Source organism: Dermacentor variabilis, chromosome 3 (genome assembly GCF_050947875.1).
Source record: "Dermacentor variabilis isolate Ectoservices chromosome 3, ASM5094787v1, whole genome shotgun sequence".
NCBI classification, from domain to species: domain Eukaryota; kingdom Metazoa; phylum Arthropoda; class Arachnida; order Ixodida; family Ixodidae; genus Dermacentor; species Dermacentor variabilis.
In genome coordinates this window covers 154,275,616-154,294,292 of record NC_134570.1, presented here as the reverse complement: position 1 = coordinate 154,294,292, position 18,677 = coordinate 154,275,616, and the positions used below count along the sequence as shown (strand labels likewise).

Here is an 18,677-nt window from a genome sequence, read left to right as displayed (position 1 = left end):
GGGGGTTCACATAGTGCTCTGAACAATTCACGTGTGTACGTAAAACTCTCAACAAAATAGTGTCTTGCTGATTGAGCCTGTATATGACCATTCCCGATATCCATTCTCGTCTTCCATACGCTGTGCATGCAAAGCAGCATTTGCATATCACTCGGCACTTCCCCTGTTTCTGCACGTGGAAGAAATCGGATTCCAAAAGGGCTTATCGGCAACTCGTTTTTAAGTGTTCTTTGTAGGATGTCCCACAGAAATACGGCGCCATGGCAGTCAAGGAAAATATGCTCTATTGTTTTCTGATTATTCCAGATTAAGCAGTTTACCGACCAAGGTGCAAAGAGACCTTCACTTTGTAACCATGGCTTTACAGGAAGAGTGTCGGTATGTATTTGAAAAAAGAACGTTTTCACTGAGGGTCTCACTGGCATTTTTTTAACACGCTTTAGCACATCGCGCTCAGGACCTAGCCAGTAGGCAGCTCGGTAAACCGGTAATGGTCGAAATACATCAAGAATATCAGAATATATACGCTTTTTCGTGACATCACACAAGTATTCATATGAAAACCTTGCGTTGAGCAGGCGTACAGAAGTAACCACTTCATGCAAATAAAGACTGAGCGGTCCAGCCCCCAAGGAGAAAGATGATACAACAAAGTCCGGTAGATAATCCCGCAATCGTGCTTGGATCACAGTTCTCAAAAAAACATCAGTTTGATCCTGCACAAAGAAGAATCTGTTCACCAACTGCTTGAAAAACAGGTGTGAGAGCCCTAGCCGACCATTTTTCACCTTCTAATACAAATTGCACCGGCTTGTGCACTCCCATTCCGATCCCCAAATAAGGGTCGCAAACACTCGGTGCATTTTTTGAACCGAAGTTCTTGCCATGGTCCTCACTTGCAACACGTAGAACACTTTTGCTGTCGAAAACATAATACGAACGGAAGCTTTTGGAAACATTGAAAAGTTACGGCCACCCCGTTTATCGGTAGCACCTTTGACGTTTTTCATTTTTCTCAGACCAATATTCCTCAGCATTACGGTAGTTATTTAGCGGGACACCGAGGTACTTTTCGGGGGAGACGGTCCAATTGATATTACAGGACACTTCGGGTGTGCTCTGCCAGTTGCCATGCCAAAATCCAAGGCATTTCGGCCAACTGGTCGCACTACCAGTTCCTGTGGAGAACGCCTTAGCTACACTGACAACTTCCTGCACGCTTTTTGCATCAGTGCAAAACACGGCTATGTCGTCCGTGTACGCTAAAACCTTAATTTCACTGCTCTAAAACGTGTAGCCTCGAATGCATGGGGTGGCAAACAAACGTAAACAAAAAGGCTCCAAGTATATCGCAAAATGTAGAGGGGAGAACGCACATCCTTGTTTCACGCTCAACCGCACAGGAATTGACATACTTAATTCTTTGTTAATTACTATTTTGGCAGTACAATCGTGATACACCATTTTAACACCTTCAGTAATTACAGATCCATCATTTACGGGCTCCAGCAATAAAAACAGAACTTCATGTACAACTTTGTCGAACGCTTTATGTAAATCTAGCTGAATCATAGCTACGCGAACATACACTGCGTCACAACATTACCGAATGCTTCTTGCTATGTGTATGTTTGTAAAAATTGTTCTACCTTTAATGCCACAGGTTTGATGCGGGCCAACAAGGGGCTTAATAACGTTTTGGAGCCTTCTAGCTAACACTTTCGTGCATATTTTATAATCTGTATTGGTGAAACTAATGGGACGGTAGGACTCCACTGAAAATAATTTTGCGGTATCGTCAGTTCTGGGGATCATTACTACGTGCGCTTTCCTCAACGAGACAGGCGCTTGCTTTTTTTTATAGCATTCAGCGATCACTGGGTATAAAGCTACTGCCATTTCTGTCTTTAAAAAATTGTATATGGCTGCACCTAGTCCATCTGGCCCAGGTGACTTGCCATTACTTAAGTCATCGATCGCCGCTTCAATTTCGGCCGCGGCAATTTCAGATTCCATTTATTCTCTAACTGTGTCCTGTAATCTTCGCATAAGGATTAGAAAGTGGGCTTTCAAGTGCTCGGGGCCATAAATTCTTCCTCCAAGAAGTTCGGTATAAAATTCAACAAATGCACGTTTTATCTCTTCGCTTTGTGGTGTAATTTTGTTGCGATATCGAATTTGATTTATCTCCTTATTTGCAGCACGCTTCTTTTCTTCACTAAGCTCACGCTTAGCGGGCGTTTCGCCCAGCCACAACCTTTAGTGCGCGCCCTTATCATTGCGCCGCGGTAATTGTCTTCGTCGATCAACTGGAGTTTTGCTTTCACCTCTCGTATTTCTTTTTTAAACGCTCCAGGCACTTCATGTTCTACCCCTAACATGTACACCAGCTCACTGTGTAACTGTTGCTCTTGTTGCCTTTCCTTGTGACGCAATACACATACTCTATCGATGACAGCAATTTTAATGTCGCATTTAAACTGCTCCCACAGTGACATGGAACTGTTGGTTTCGGTATGCAGGGCATTTGAAATATACACCTTGGCTCTCGTGATAAACATTTCATCTTGCAGCAATTTTTCATTGAACTTCCACAGGAACCAATTAAACCTAACAGTCTTTCGTTTTTCGCCAATGGTAATCGAGACCAAACTATGATCACTAAAACAGAGATATTGTGCTTCATAAGAGGAACATAGTGGTACAAACTTTGCCGGTATGTATATTCTATGAAGCCTGGCATGGGAATCACCTTGAAAGTGCTTATACCGTGCTTGGCCATCTCGCGTCATTGCATAACCAATGTCCTCAAGTTCTCTCCCAATTACTATTGCGTACATTGAGGCTCGTCGTTTTATCTTCAACTGTACAGACGCAATTGAAGTCCCCAAGAAACACAGCATGTCGTTCTGTTATGTCGTTCTGTTTTCAAAAACCCTTCAGCATACCTAAAAAAATGTTCACGTTCATGCATTTTGTTCGGTGCGTAGATGCACACAGCGCGCCACAGTAGTCCCGCAAAAATAAAATCAGATGTGACAAGTCTCCCGCTTTCGCAGATGGACATTTTTTCAACAACCGAAATTCTATTGCGAATAAAGATGACTCAACCTCCAGACCGTCCAACAGCATGACACACAAATACACTCTATCTAGAGCGAAAAATTTGAACCATTTGTTCTGGTTGCTCTTCACTCTCAATTTTTGTTTCTTGTGCAGCCAGAAGGTCAACGTCATTCTCTAAAAGCATGCCACTAATCTGGCATTGCCGCCTGCGCGAACACATTCCTCGCACATTCAATGTCGCAACGCGTAGGCTAGATTTGAAGTTAGCCGCCATCTCATGGGGTTGCTTGGCCAAGCGTCCTACTCACAACGCAACTGTGGGGTTCTTGTGGTCCTCGCTGAACGCCGCTGGAACGAGTTGGAACAAGTGGAGGCGTTGCAGGGGCCACTCTACTGCCAGGCGGCACGTTCGGCTTCGGTTTAAGCAAAGACCGCCATGCAGTCGATGCCTTCGTTGCAGGTTCGCCGGTGCCTGACGCAGTAGCTGTTCCTATATTGCCAGTGTCTTCGCGAGCACGCTTTCCGGCGGCGCTTCCGGCCATTAGCATCTCGACGTCCGTTGCTTCCTGGCCGACTTCTTGCGGCAGTAATGATGACGCGCTGGCTGCCGTCACGCCTGCATCACATGTTGCAGTCTCTCGTTTCGTTTCCGAGGCGGCAGCCAAGGGCTCACCCCCAGCTCGCTTCCTGGAAAGCTCGTGAGGTTTCAAGGGGCTTTGAAGGAGTCTTCGGCATGTCGTTGTCCTCCCTGCTAGCTTCTTGGGCATCTGCGGCGTCCATCAGGTGTTCAGATAATACGTCCCTTCGGAGTGGGCTTGTATAACGCTGGCATAAGAGCTCACACATTGGGAATCATCGTGGCCGAAGCGACGACAGACCCCACATCGTGGAACTCGGCACTCTCGCCGGATGTGTCCGATGCGACGGCATCGTAGGCAGAGCGGCGCTCTGCCAGGAACAAAGACAAGCGCCATATCCTCAGCAAGACGCAGTTGGTGTGGTAGGTCGTCCAAAGTGAGGCCCACATTTAATTTCAGCGTCACCGAGCGGGTGGTTGATCCTTTATCGATGCAGCCCTTGACCTTCCACTTGTCTCTGCCAATTACCGTCACTTTTTCCAATCGGCGCCAAAGTCACTCGCACGTCTTCGTCCGGCACGCCATGAAGCTGCCAGTATAGCTTCAGTCGGACACCTTGGTCGCGTGGGTCGATGACCATACAACGGTGGTCTTTAACGTTGGACGCTTCAGATCCTAATATCTTCCTCTTGCCTTCCTCGTCCTTAAATATCACTGCCCACAGGTGATTCATTTGGTAGGCCCCGAGGGCAACCACTTCCGGCACCAACGAAAGACGTGCAAGGCTATCTCGGACATGCTCCACTCGATGCGGCCTGGCATTGACATCGGCATACAAAAAAACGGTGTTTAAAACAGAAGCACCTGTGGGCAGATGAGCCAGAACAACCTGGTAATCTTCAGCCGGCTTTTCAGTACACCTGATGCCACGGCCCACAGGGGCCGCTGAAACCACCCCTACAAGGGAGCGCATGATAACGTCCGCACGCTGTGAAGGCCGGAAGTGGAATGACCACTGAGCTACACCCCCGAAGTAATAGACGCAGTCATGTGTGGACGATTTATTGTACTTCATAGCCAGCAGCCACTAGAAAGTGGGAAAATACTCCTTTCAGTCAGGCTTGTTGCTACACACCTGATGTGCTTGCAGTCATCCTAAGCGTTGCCGTTAAAGAAGGGGCGTCTGTGGCCACGTGGAGGCGTTGAAGGCAGCTCCAGAAATGAGTTTTACTTGTTTATGCGGAATTCACGTAACATCGTTTTTTTCGAAATAATTGAATTGCTTACTGTGTGATGCAAAATAAGATAAGAACTGAGTATACACCACACTGGAGGTGCCGGGGTTAGAACCCGGGACTTCTCACATGCCAAGCGAGCGCTCTACCATTGAGCTACACCCCCGGAATAAAAGATGCAGTCATGTGTGGCCGATTTATTGTACTTCACAGCCAGCAGCCACTAGAAAGTGGGAAAATACTCCTTTCAGTCAGGCTTGTTGCTACACACCTGATGTGCTTGCAGTCGTCCTAAGCGTTGTCGTTAAAGAAGGGGCGTCTGTGGCCACGTGGAGGCGTTGAAGGCAGCTTCAGAAAAGCGAGTTTTACTTGTTTATGCGGAATTCACGTAGCATCGTTTTTTCGTAGTGATTGAATTGCTTACTGTGTGATACAAAATAAAATGATAAAAACTAAGTATACACCACACTGGAGGTGCCGGGGTTTGAACCCGGGGCTTCTCACATGCGAAGCGAGCGCTCTACCACTGAGCTTTTTTTTATTTTTATTGCCGGAACTTTCACATAGCAAACACAAAGGGTATCGTTTTTTTAAAATAAGGTAAGCGATACATAATTATACACAATCACACTTTCGAGCTTGTGCGCATGCATGTTTTGCGGTCAGTCACATTGTGGTTGGCCATGTCAGGTTTAAAATTCCAACATAAACAGTGGAGGCCCATTAGCATTATTAAGTCTAAAGGCATCCCCTCCTCAATTTCTACTGACAAATATCTAATACCTAAAGGACTTGAAGGCAATTCTTTCTGTAGTGTTCTTTGAACAACGTCCCAAAAGAAAACCCCTGCCCAAGAATGCAAAAAAACATGGTAAATTGTTTCGAGTTGTTTACATATCAGGCAGTTTGCTCCCCAAGGTAAATAAAGAACCGTCTCTTGTAAAAAGGCCCGTACGGGTAAAGTTCCGCTATCCAACTTAAAGAAAAAGGATTTAGTGCTTGGCTGCACCTGCATTTTCTTAACGCGCTTTAACATGTCATTTCCCGGTCCTCCACTCTTTGACTCTGTACATCGGAACCGGCATAATCATCTCAACTACATCCTTGTACTATTTATTCCGCTACGCCGAAAAGAGACAATCATTAGAAAAACCTACGGACAGAAAACGGACACTGTCAACGACTTCCCTTAGGTACCCTCGAAGAGCACCAGGCATACTTAAATTGCACACCAAGTACATCGGAGATGCTTCCTCAGTCGTAACTGGCACACTGTGCGCAGAAAAGCGTCACACACGTCTCGAAAGAAAGTGAACCGCTTGACTAGCTGTTTCACAAAAAGATGTGACAGGCCTAAGCACCCGTCCTCAACACTTATTTAGGAGAGTCGTGTTGACTCTCCTAAATAAGTTCGTACGGCACCTCTCCCATTCGTATGCCCAAATGAATACAGCAAAAACTCTGTGCAACCTTTGCACATTTAAACGAGAGCAACAGAAAACTTGCATGACGTACCATATTTTGCTCATTAAAAACAAATTACATACAGTAGCTCTCGCAAACATCGAGAGATGAGCACCTTTCCAATTTGTTTTTTACTTGAGTCGTTTGGCTTCTTCGAGCCAGTAGTCCTCATTCCGCGGGAAAATGTTCGAGCGGAACGCCCAAGTATTTAGCTGGTGATTTAATGCATCTAATGTTGGCGAACGTTTCCGGTGTTGACTGCTATGCACCATGCCAAAAATCGAGACACTTACTCCAATTTGCAACGCTCCCTGTTGTGTTACCAAAATGTTTAACAATGGTTGTTACTTCTGTAATACTTTGTTAGTTATACAGCACACCGCTACATCGGCTGCATATGCCGGGAGTTTCACTTCGGCTTCCATGAGTTTGAAGGCCTTTATGCTACTGTTTTGAATGATTGCCAAACAAAAGCTTTCTAAACAGATGGCAAACAAAAGCGGGGTGAGAGGACACCCCTGCCCCACAAAACGCTTTATTTTAATTGGGAGTTGAGGCCCCCAGTGTCTTATTAATAATCAGTCGTGTTGAGCAGTTCCGGCACGCCGGAACTACCCCATCAGCGATGATTCATACATTTACGTGCTCAAGAACTAATAACAAAATTTCATGTGAGACAAAATCAAAGGCTTTTTCTAAATCTATCTGCAGAATGGCAACAGCATATTGAAAATCATCACAGCATTCCAAGACGCCTCTCACCATATGTAATTTGTCGCGATAGTGCGTCCCTTAATACCGCAAGTCTGGTGTGGTCCTACAAGGTCCTTAATGATTGACTGTAATCGGCTTGCAAGAACTTTCACTAAGACTTTGTAATCTGTGTTGGTCAATGAAATGGGTCTGTATGCCGTGACTGGTCTCAACGTTGCTTTTTGATTCGTCTTAGGAATAAGGACAGTATGAGCTTCAGAGAATGACGGTGGTAATGTGTTGGTAGCAAAAACTTCGTCAAACAGCGCTTTCAACAAAGGCACCAGCTCGTTCTTGAACGCTTTATAGAAGGCCGTGCCAAGACCAGCCGGACCTGGCGACTTATTAGGGCTCAGGCTATCTATAGCACTTTCTATTTCAGCATGCGTAATGGGTGCTTCTACAAGTGACTTTGTTTCAGCTGATAGCGGCGGCATACGAGAAAGATAATTTGCTCTGTACGCTTTGATATTGACCGGCTGGTATGGAAAGAGCAGCTCGTAATGCCGGTGAAAAGCGCGTGCGATGCTCTCCCTGTCATTCAGTTCTTGGCCATTCTCTTCAATCACTTCTATTTCATTTCGCCACGCATGCGTCTTCTCGTTAAAACTTCTTTCTGGGCGATCGCGGGATCGAATCCCGGCCACGGCGGCTGCATTTTGATGGGGGCGAAATGCGAAAACACCTGTGTGCTTAGATTTAGGTGCACGTTAAAGAACCCCAGGTGGTCAAAATTTGCGGAGTCCTCCACTACGGCGTGCCTCATAATCAGAAAGTGGTTTTGGCACGTAAAACCCCAAATATTATTATTATTATTATCTTTCTGGGCGAGTTGGTGCATACTTGACATAAAAATTGTAACAGCGCAAACACATGCAATTTGTGGTTGCATGTGTTTGCACTGTTACAATTTTTATGCGTCTTATCGATACCTAGCTCCCTTTTCGTGGGCGTTTCCCCCACGGCCCATGCTTCTGCCCTTGCTCGAACGAGCGCCCGCAATAGCGGTTCTCCTCGAATTGCTCCAGCTGTTGTTTTATGTTAAGTAGGTCTTCTTTAAAAATACCTGGCGCTTTGCTTTCCAGCGCAGTTACTTTCCGCAATGTTTCTTTCAGCCCGTTCTCTCTCATCTTTTCTCGGTATTTTAAGACGCTGCTTCTTTCGATTGCCTTTACTTTAAAGCTTTGTTTTAGTAATTCCCAATCTACACCTATCTGCTTATTATCGTCCAGTTTAACATCGTTTGTTGCTTCTGACAAAAAACGGACAAAGTGCTCGTCTCGTAATAGCGTTGCGTTAAATTTCTAGATTCCACTTAAAACTACTACGTCTTTATTCTTCACCCAAATTGCATTTGACTAAGCAATGGCCCGAGAAAGAAACGGGTAGTACTACGTAAATGTTACATGCAGGTATGATCTGAAGGGACACGCAAATCCTGTCTAGCCGAGCATGGCTAGAGCCCTGAAAATGCGTGTACTGCACCTCGCCTTTTCCTTCTAAACATTCGGCTACGCCGGCAATATCATGCTCATCTATCAATTCTTTCAACAATATGGGGCTCTTGTCGTTCGCTCTCTGTTTTGCTGCTCTATCCCTCCCACTCAGTACGCAATTGGAATCCCCTAGTACAACCAGTTGTTTCGTGACATTTATATGCTTCCCAACCTCCGAAAAGAAATTGGTTCGGTCTTTATCCGCGTTTGGTGCATAAATACAAATGACCCGCCAGTCACGGTCGCCCAACGAAAAATCGCACCACACAATCCTACCTGACATACATGAAAAATAATTTTGAACAACAAGGCCTTGCAAATTTTTAACAAAAACGATGCAGCCAGCAGATGTCCCAGCGGCATGGCTAACAACCACAAAATACCTAGACGCGAAACGAAGCACCATGCTTCCGGTTTCCTCCACCCCTTCCACTTTTGTTTCTTGTACTGCCAACACATCAAGGTCATGGTCCACCAAGAGTCGATAGACCTGACTCTGCTTTTTTTTTCTTAGCAACCAGTCCTCGCACATTAAGTGTGGCGAAACTGAAAGGCTGGTTGGAAGCCATTATTCATCAATAGTGTTAGAGGAGAACCCGAAGCATGGTGCTTACCTTTAACATCTATCAAACCTCTAGACGTCACCGTTCTTGTGCGGTTGCCCGGTGTTGTTTTGTTGCGCCGCCGGTTTGTCCCCCACCCGCCACCCTGCCCCGACGTTGGGCATTGGCTTGTATGCGGAACGTCTTCCCAGAGGTGCCTTTGTGGGTGGTCCCTCGGTCTTGCTTGCCTCATGGCCGCCTTTGAGGTATTCTTCTTTTTCCAGCGGTCGCTTGATGGCAGCGCCAGTAACCGATGTATTGGTGGCTCCGTCAGCTGTCTGGTCTTTGCAGTCGGTCAGTGCGCCCACCACAGCAACTTGAGGAACATACTCCCCTTTGTCAATGTCTTTCTCTGCCGTTTCCGGTGTTCTCGAAGATTTACTCTCGGTTTTAGGGGGCCCGTGTGTCTCCTCCGCAGCAGGTGCCACTATAGTGGTCGTCTCCTGCAGATTGGCCACGTCTCCGGTGCCTCTGGCAGCGTCCTCAGCTTCAGCCACGTCCATGGCTTCCTCAGCTGTCTTATCGCCCTCAGGCTGACCTACCGCCGCGGCGTAAGAGCGCTCGCACTTGGCGTCAACATGCCCGAAACGTCGGCACAGAGAACATCGGGGTACTCTACAGTGGCGTCGTACGTGACCGTTTCCTTTGCAGCGCAAACACTGCATCGGCCGACCAGGGGCGACGACGAGGGCCAGCTCACCGGCGACCCGGATCTGATGGGGTAGGTCATCCATGGTGACTCCGCTCTTGAAGTTCAACAGCACGGCCCTCGTTATGGAGCCTTTGTCACTGACGCCTTCAACACGCCAGCACTCGCGGCTTACCTCCAGCGCCTTTCCGAAGGCCGCAAATGCAGTCTTCACATCCTCGTCGTCGACTTCGTGAAGTGGCCAGTGCAGTCGCAACTTCACCGTCCGGTCCTGCGGATCGATGATGAGGCAGCGCCGCCCCTCAACCTGAAGCTCCTTGAAGGCCTGCAGCATCTTAGTTGCATCAGCCCCGCACATGGTGACCGCCCAGACATGGTTTATCTGGTACGCTCCCAGCGCAACGACTTCGGGCAGCAGTCCGGTAGGGCGCAGGGCGTGACGAAAATCTTCAACCTTAAAAGGCCTCGCGCGTATGTCGCCGTGTAAAAACACGGTGTTCAAAGCGACACGACCCGTAGGCAGCTGCGGCATAACAATCTGATGGTCGCTATCGTCGTTCTCGTTGAGCCTGTTTCCGCGGGACACGCCCGCCTGAGCCGCTCCATAGGAGAACATGATTACACGTCCGTTCGCTGTGGTGGCCGGAAGTGGTATCCTCTACCACTGACCTACACTCCCGGAATAACAGACGCAGTCAAGTGTGGACGAGTTATTGTGCTTCATAGCCAGCAGCCACTAGAAAGTGGAAAAATGCTCCTTTCACCCAGGCTTGCTGCTACACACCTGATGTGCCTGCAGTCATCCTAAGTGTTGTCGTTAAAGAAACGGCGCCTGTGGCGACGTGGAAGCCAGCGCGAGAAATGCGAGTATTGCTTGTTTATGTGGAATTGACGTAGTATCGTTTTTTTAATAGTTGAATTGCTTACTAAGTGTTGCGAAATAAAGTGATAAAAAGTTGAATTATACACCACACTGGAGGTGCCGGAGTTTGAACCCGGGACTTCTCACATGCGAAGCAAGCGCTCTACCACTGAGCTACACCCCCGAAGTGATAGACGCAGTCATGTGTGGACGATTTATTGTATTTCATAGCCAGCAGTCACTAGAAAGTGGAAAAATGCTCCTTTCACTCAGGCTTGTTGCTAGACACCTGATGTGCTTGCAGTCATACTAAGCGTTGTCGTTAAAGAAGAGGCGTCTGTGGCGACGTCGAGGCGTTGAAGGCAGCTCCAGAAATGAGAGTTTTACTTGTTTATGCGGAATTCACGTAGCATCGTTTCTTTTTAGTAATTGAATTGCTTACTGTGTGTTGCGAAATAAAATCATAAAAACTAAGTATACACTACACTGGATTTGCGGCATAATGGATGTATTCTTGCATTGTTTGCATTCTGGCGCACTGCTTACCGGGTGCAGTGCCAGAGGCGTCAATGTGGGCGCTGGTCATCCGCTAGCAACGTCCTCGTACTCCACCTCGTCCATGGGGGTGCTCAGATAGGTCCTCGCCACCGACGGGCCCTGCATGCTGGCAATATGCCCTCGAGTATCCACTCTCGTGTCCAAAGCGCTGACACATAGTGCCACGCGTGACACGGCATTCTCTCTGGATGTGACTCGTGCCATGGCAGCGTAGACATAGCGATGCCCTCCCCGGCACGACAACAAGCGCGAGATCTCAGGCAATCAGTATTTGATGTGGAAGGTCGTCCACCGTAAAGCTTGAGGCCCGTCATACGTGTTGAAGAACTCTTGTCTGTACAGCCTTGTACTCGCCACCGCTCTCGCACAACTTCACGTTGTCGAAGGGGGTCAAAACCACTCGCACGTTGTCATCATGGACGTTGTACAGCAGGCAATGAATCTTCAGCCGCGTAACCTTGTGACATGGGTCGAGTACTATAGAACGGCGAATCTTGACTGCTATATCACCAAGAACGAGCCTATTCTTGCCTTCAGCATTCTTCAATGTAACTTGCCAAACATGATTCATTTGGTACGCCCCCAAAGCGACCACCTCGGGAAGCATTGCCAAACGAATAAGTGCGTCCCTGAAGTCGTCGACGGGGTGTGGGCGCGCCTTGACATCCACGTGAAAAAAACAAATATGCAGTGCTGCATCACCTAATGGAAATCGAGGCAAAATAATGTGATAGTGCTGAGTCATCTCTTCAGTAATCTTGTTAACGTGGCGTTGATGCTACGCAATACCTACTCGAGCTGAGCTCGGCACCGCATGACCGTTTGCTTCAGCAGCCAGAAGTCGTCTGTTCTGCACCTACTCAATAAGAGGCAGCGTCATGTATGAAGGCTTTATGGTTCTTCATAAGCAGCAGTCGCTAAAAGGGGGGAAAAGGCTTCCTTTATTACCTCCGACGCATAGGCACTCTAAAGTACTATAGGTAACGGGACATCTAACGGCAAGGCGTTCAAGCACAGTGACACATGATATAGGAGTATCTCCCTTACGGCAAAGTTCCTTTTGGGGAAACGAGATCGCGCATCTACTTTTCGAGTGGAAATAGCGTTACTCTCGCGCACAGTGTGCACAAATTGTCAACAGAAAAAAAAAAGTCACAAAACTGCGATGCCTAAAAAGTATATATTTTCTGTCACCTTGCAAAAATGTTTCAGTTTTTAGTGGTAATGCGATTTGTCGAACACTGAAGATTTGCTGTAGCAAGCAGTACTGTCAAACGCTCACACTATGTCACTCGTATCGCAGCATAAGCGCCAAAGAGGACGGCAGAAACGTGGGCAGTACAATGGCAGCGCCATAATAAACAGCATTCGCAGCAACAAGGCCAAAAACGCCATGAAAATAAACGAAAATGCGCGTTGTAAGCCGTGAACGATGGGAAAAAAATGTTTTTAGATTGGACATTAGCTAAATGTAATGTACATAAGCAGATTTTTAAAATGTTTTCTCTTTCGCTGCGCTAACATGCAGTGCCAAGTTTTTTTTTCGTTTTTTATTCTCCAGCGTTCATCTGAGGATTCACCTAAAGAAGTTAGTGCGATGCCGTTTCGCATCGGCGCAACTCCTTTCTGCAAAGGGTCAAATGGTCATTCAGAGTAACAAAAGGGGTTTACCGCAATGGACTTTACTTTTGCTCTTGTGTCGAGGGTATAAGTCACATTTGTTGCTACGCATTTCATGGGCCTGCAGTAATCCTTAGTGTTTTCGTTAAAGAAACGCCGTGTATTGCGACGTGGAGGTGTTGAAAGTAGCTGTAGAAATGCGAGTATTTCTTGCTTATCTGGAATTGACGTTGTATCGCCTATCCCAGCGAATTCAAATGCAAACTCTGTGTTGCAAAATAAATTTAAAAACAGGGCTAAGCATACACCACCCTCTAGGTGCCGGGGATTGAACCGGCCACTTCTTACATGCGAAGCGAGCACTCTACCTCTGAGCTAGAGATCCGCAATTGGCGACAGTGTCAGGTGTGGACGCTTTATTGTTCTTCATAAGCACTAGAAAGTGGAAAAGCTTCCTTTCAGTCACGCTTGTTGCTACACACTTCATGTGCTTGCAGTCATCGTAAGCGTTGTTAAAGATACGCCGCGTATTGCAACGTGAAGGCGTTGAAGGTAGCTGTAGAAATGCGAGCATGTCTTCCTTATCTGGAATAGCCGTAGTATCGTCTTTTTAAAATAATTGAACTGCTTACTCTGTGTTGCAAGATAAAATCAAGTTCGGTCATTGTGCCGCAGGCACCTGTCATGACGGTCCCTTTCTTGACGCAGGTCAATTACTTACCTTATGCTGCTTCATTTTGCAGCAGCAACCCATTGTTGCTTGCGGTATCGTGCCCCCGTGGAATGCGTGACTTTTGCCGACGTTCTGCTGAAACTGGTTTATTTGTATGCAAGTGATGTCGTGGTTTTTACGCTCATGTCGTTTGGGGACGTCGAACTTAATCCCGGTTCCGATCATAACACCGCACCGTTCCTTGAATCCATTTCTAGTACCTTGTCGCGACTTGAAGCATCGCTAACTACCTTGCTATCTGAGGTAACAATGACCCGTGTAGCCCAAAGCAATATTGAGCACCTGGTCAACAGTCTTTCCAGTCGTGTTGATGCCTTAGAAAAACTTGCTGAAAATAAGCGTCACGCTGCTTCTGGGTCAGTATCCTCTCCAAATGCTGAAATTGCCAGACTTACTGCTGAAGTACATGCCTTAGCCAAAAAGTGTGACGACTCAGAAAGCCCTCAGCGCCGGTCAAATCTGCTATTTTTTGGAATTCCAGATGAGAATGGGGGGAGAGCTGGAGGCGATGTGACTCGCATGCTGTCTCATTTTGTGCTCATCAGCTAGCCATTACGATTAACAGCAGTGATATTGAAAGGGCGCATAGACTAGGACGTTACCAGGTTGGAAAGAACCGTCCGATAATTGCACAGTTTTCGAGATTTCAGGATAAAAGTTCAATTCTTTCTGCAACATCAAAACTGAATGATACACCCCTTGCAGTTCGCGAAGGTTACTCGGCACGTGTCGGAACAGCCCGCCAAAAATTTTTTGCAAATGCGCAAGAGGCTTGGTCCACTTCCTTTAAGATTCGTTTTGACAAGCTAGCAATGAACAACAAATTATTCATCAACAACTCCGTGACGGATACCGTTAGAGAACTAAAGTCGTAGCATTCACCGCAAACTCACTCGTTCACTGAAACTCGTTCACCGCAAACCTGCCACACTACATGGCCACATTCACACCAGCCTAAAGTCCCATTATAGGACAGTATTTCACTCCTTCCGGGAAGCGTACGAAGCTACCTTCCTAAAAAGCCTTAATAGAAGCCGTTATTTATTACAGTTCTGCCGACATTACAATATTTACAGAGTCATGGCTCGCTACTGATATAGACACGCAAGAACTTTTGCCCAGTGACGTGTTCAACGCCTTCAGAATTGACAGGGTTGGTCACCGGGGGGGGGGGGGGGGGGGGCGTCCTCTTGCTGATTAAATCTGATATGTCTTCCTCCGCTATGCCAATCAACAACGAACAAGAAATTTTTTGCGTTAAAGTGTCTTTTCGTTTTCGCACAAATATTATTATCGCGTGCTACCGTGTGCCCGACTGCGATAAATCTTTCACGAAAGACTTGTACAACTTGCTTTTGCATTTATTTCCTACATTTCCCAAAATTAACTTCATCCTGTGCGGTGATTTTAACCTTCCTGACATTAACTGGGATAAAATGACAGCGTCTTCTCAGCTATCTAAAGAATTTCTTGATCTTGTTCTAACATTTAACTTCACACAAATGGTGTCTACGCCGACTCGGGGTGCCAATGTTCTTGATAGTTTTGGTTTCCAACCCCGATGCTGTTCAATCATTAATGTGTATTGATGGCCTAAGTGATCACAAGATGGTGTTATTTGACCTGACCTTTCAGGTACCAACCACTCAGCCTTCAACAAAATATATCCGAGATTACAACAAGCAAACTTCTCGAAAATCAATCACGAATTAGATGCTTTTTTGTGGGTCTTTTCAGTAGTCCGCTTCCTCGCGAAGTGTAGAGAGCACTTGGCTACATTATAAACAGAAGATACTGTCTGTTAGGCCGCTCATCTCTCGAGCATGCAGAATGGACGGTGTAGGGCTGCATGATTGTTTTGTACATACTTTTGCAGTGCCGCGAGTTGCCCATGTGTTTGTGAATGGGGAGGCGTCCACCCCCCAGCGCGTCGGGCAGCAACCGTTTCTGTTTTTGAGGGGTCGGACGGCCCGCGTGGTGTCGGGTGACGAGCCGAGGCGCGCGCCGGGGGGGCGCGGTGCGGAGGCGGAAAATGGATTCGGAGAACATGCTCTTATGCGCGCTGTGTTGACATTCCGCCGATGGTCATAATAGGGCCACGCGGACAAACCTCGAGTGGGACGGTGGTATACGCGACGTTGTGGCGCCGGCTCCCGAGTCCCCTGCTGGTTAGAGACGCAGCTGCTAGCAATGTTGACCACGTGTTGCGCGTACGGAGCGGGGGGTTCACGCCCCTACGCATTCGGGCGGCAGCCACCAAGCACCTCGTTCGAGACGAGGTGCTTGGTCCTCAGTCTAGGCTGTAATCACTAAATCTGATAGAACAGTGAGACTCCGTACGATGCGAGGCTAGTCTGGGCCGTAACCACTTAGTGGTAGAACAGTGAGACTCGGTTGGTCGTATGTAGTGACAGTTGTCCTAGGCTCTAACTTAAGAAAAGTAGAAGAGTAAGGCGCTGTTTACTTGGGTGTTTTGCATCAGTGTTCTTTTGCTAACTCTGTATTTGACTGTGTAAACATTTCCGTTGCAATATATCTTCAAGTTTTGTTACCTCCAACCTGCCTCCTGCTTCATGAACGCTGATAATCACCTTGAAGAGACTTTGGTCGACTTCAAGGAGAAAAGAAAATAAAAACTTAACTCTGTCTCTTATGGAGAAATATGTGCCACTTACACGACACACTTCTTTTGCCACCCAACCGTACTTCACGCCGTCTCTCAAACAACTCCAGTCTTCAACGTCTTCAGGTTCTACTAAATGCTTCAACAGCTCTTTCTTGCCGGTAGCTATTGCAGACCGGAATAGTTAACTGACTGCGTAGTAATCGAACGTAACCCTACCAAGTTTCGAAGCACACTTACGAAATTTCTGAGTACTGATGCTTAACGTATTTGACTGATTTTTACTACATCGCTCTTTTTTTCTGCATTGGTTATCACTTTACGTGTTTGACAGTCATTTCAGTACACCTTCTTTACACTTCTCAATGTTATTGTTTCTTACTTCAGTCATGGCTGTTTTTACGTTTTTTTTTCTTCTGTATGCTCGCCCCTTATGTAATACCCCAGCAGCGGCCTTTAAGGGTCAATAAAGGATGATGATGATGATGATGATGATGATGATGATGATGATGATGATGCGAATTTCGGTCAATGGGTATGTGCCATAAGGTACGTGCCGCGCTTCAATGAATGTCTTTCATGCCAAGGTGGGTAACTAGGATAAGTAGCACTGGGGATGTGCCACTATAGAGGGACGAAAAAGATCCCTTGAATTTCTCCGACGCTGAGCGGATTCAAACCTACATCTCAAGGGTTCCGCGAGGGCAGCAACACGACGCTTTAGCAGGCTGCGCCACAAATGCACTGGGTATGTTCCGATTTTCAACGAACGTCTTTCAGGCCAACGCTTTAGCGAGCGGCACCATGAATGCACCGGGTATGTGCCGTGCTTCAGTGAACATCTCGCCAACTTCCGACACTTACTATGTGCCACTCGTTGTCCGGCAACCGAGGGAACAATTCTCAGCGTTCGCAGGCACCGGCGCACCCCGCTTGCCACCTTCGAGATCATGCGCGGATTTCTCGGCAGCAGCGCTAGATGGCGCCGCGTGTCCAGAAATATGCGCGATATAGGAGCCCACTTGTCGTACGACGCGTCTGTCAGCGTTCGCACGCGCTGACAAGCCATGCATTTCGGAGGACACGTGCAGCCTTCGCTACGGCACCGAGAGTTATTAGGCTAGAGCGAAGCAGGAATCCCGTGGCAATACACGCCTCATGCACAATTCATTTCGACCGTGGCGATACGTTTCGTCACTGTGTCGGTTCAGTGCTAAACGTATTAGCGTCCGCAATCGGCAGATGGGTGTTGCTGAATTTCTTTCATTTCGAACATTGTTTTACGCACAACTTCGTCTTTGATGTCAGCGCTAAACACACATTTAAGCTCCGTTCGATTGGCCTGTACCGCTGTCAACCAGTTCACGGCGGTTTACGAGAAGTTCAGAAATGGTGCAGCTGGATTTCTGCGGTGAGGCACAGAGCGGCATTCGAAACGAATGCCAAGATGCAAACGCGATGCAGACGTTATACTATGACCGACTAACGCGCACGGAATACGTATGTTTTAAAAGTCCTGCACTGCAGGTATGATCGGCTACTAGGGCGTAAATACACACCACACTTGGCGTGCGCAAGCGAGGTTTTAACGGTGCTCGTTCCCGTGTGCTGCGTCGTCTGGTACGCCGCTGTTTCGCACCTCTACGCCTGCACCAAATCGGCACCGACAGTGGAGTGGGTGTACCAAGATCGTGAACTAGCCCTGCACCTCTCCAGCACCTTTCCAGTGCCAGAGCCACAGCAAATGACTCGCCACTTAAAGTCAAATGTCACTACAGTTGACCACATGCAAGACAAGGGCTCACAAGTGATTGCCAAGCTCAAATCGCTCACGAATGTCATGCGTCTACTACTGACGCACATGGACACTCCGGCTGCTCGTAGCGCACTGCAAGTATTGGACGCGCTGACTCCAGTACTTGAAAGCATCGCATAGCACCATGGCCCGCCCCTCGCTGCCCTTCCACAAGGAAGTCAAGAAAGCATCTTTACTGCAGTGGAATGCCCGTGGTCTCAAATCAGGAATTTCAGATTTTAGACATTTTGTCTTCGAAAACCGTTTTCCCATCCTCGTAATTTGCGAACCGAACGTGCAGAATTTTATACGCATTTCTGGCTATGAGGCATTCATGTCCTTTACCTGTGGTGATGTGAGCAAGGTAATTGTATATATTAGATGTGATCTGACTTACGTGTTGCACCCTGTCCCGCCTCACGACGACAACCAGTACGTTTGTTTAATCCTGAAAACGGATAAGCTTACGTTCAGACTCGTCGCTGCGTACATTGCTTCTTTAAGTGGCTTCGACTCTAAACGACTGCACGACGTGCTATCAGCGACACCCGGCCCTACGATTCTCACAGGAGATTTTAATGCTCACCATCCGCTTTGGGGGCGCTTGGAGATGGACTCCGGGGGAAGGCGACTAGCATCTTTT

At 47.4% G+C, this 18,677-nt stretch overlaps 1 protein-coding gene and 2 non-coding genes across 3 annotated transcripts in view; 1 reads left to right on the top strand and 2 right to left on the bottom strand.

Annotated features, from left to right (window-relative positions):
* Positions 1-18,677, top strand: part of LOC142576426 (glutamine synthetase 2 cytoplasmic-like) — a 66,171-nt gene that overhangs the window by 27,455 nt on the left and 20,039 nt on the right. The window lies entirely within an intron of this gene.
* Positions 4,974-5,045, bottom strand: TRNAA-GGC (transfer RNA alanine (anticodon GGC)). The gene has a single exon. It is a non-coding gene; the product is annotated as a tRNA-Ala (tRNA).
* TRNAA-CGC (transfer RNA alanine (anticodon CGC)) lies at positions 10,818-10,889 on the bottom strand. The gene has a single exon. It is a non-coding gene; the product is annotated as a tRNA-Ala (tRNA).